This window comes from Penaeus monodon, chromosome 20 (genome assembly GCF_015228065.2).
Source record: "Penaeus monodon isolate SGIC_2016 chromosome 20, NSTDA_Pmon_1, whole genome shotgun sequence".
Taxonomy (NCBI): domain Eukaryota; kingdom Metazoa; phylum Arthropoda; class Malacostraca; order Decapoda; family Penaeidae; genus Penaeus; species Penaeus monodon.
Window position 1 is genome coordinate 2,571,926 of NC_051405.1, and position 448 is coordinate 2,572,373.

The window sequence follows — 448 nt, forward strand, 5'->3', positions numbered from 1 at the left end:
CACCGGCAGGTTGTTGCTCTTGACCTGGAAGCCGTTGACGCCGGCGGTGTACTCCACCACGACGGGCTTGCCGTCGGCGTCCACGTAGGAGTAGGCGCCGGCGACGTTGCCGAAGGCGTCGCGCACCTCGCTCTTGGCCTGGCCGGCATGAGCGAAACCGTAGTTGACTTGGCCTAGCTCATCCTGGGCGTGGTGCTGGCTGGCGTAGGACACGGGGGCCACGGCGGGGGCGAAGGGGGCGCCCACCACGGCGCCCGTGTACGGCACCACGAAGGTCGGGGCGGCGCAGGCGGCGCCCAACAGGGCCAAGATCACCTGCGGACACGGAGAGACATGCCGTTAAACACTGGAGGTGGAACTGTAGGTAAAAAGCATGTAATAACGGAGGTTTGCGATACATGCAGACACTCTTGTTTGATAAAAACCCACACACAAACACCCACAGCGT

The 448-nt window shown here is 63.2% G+C and overlaps 1 pseudogene; it reads right to left on the reverse strand.

Annotated features, from left to right (window-relative positions):
• The window catches only part of LOC119585585, a 1,871-nt pseudogene that overhangs the window by 921 nt on the left and 502 nt on the right, over positions 1-448 (reverse strand).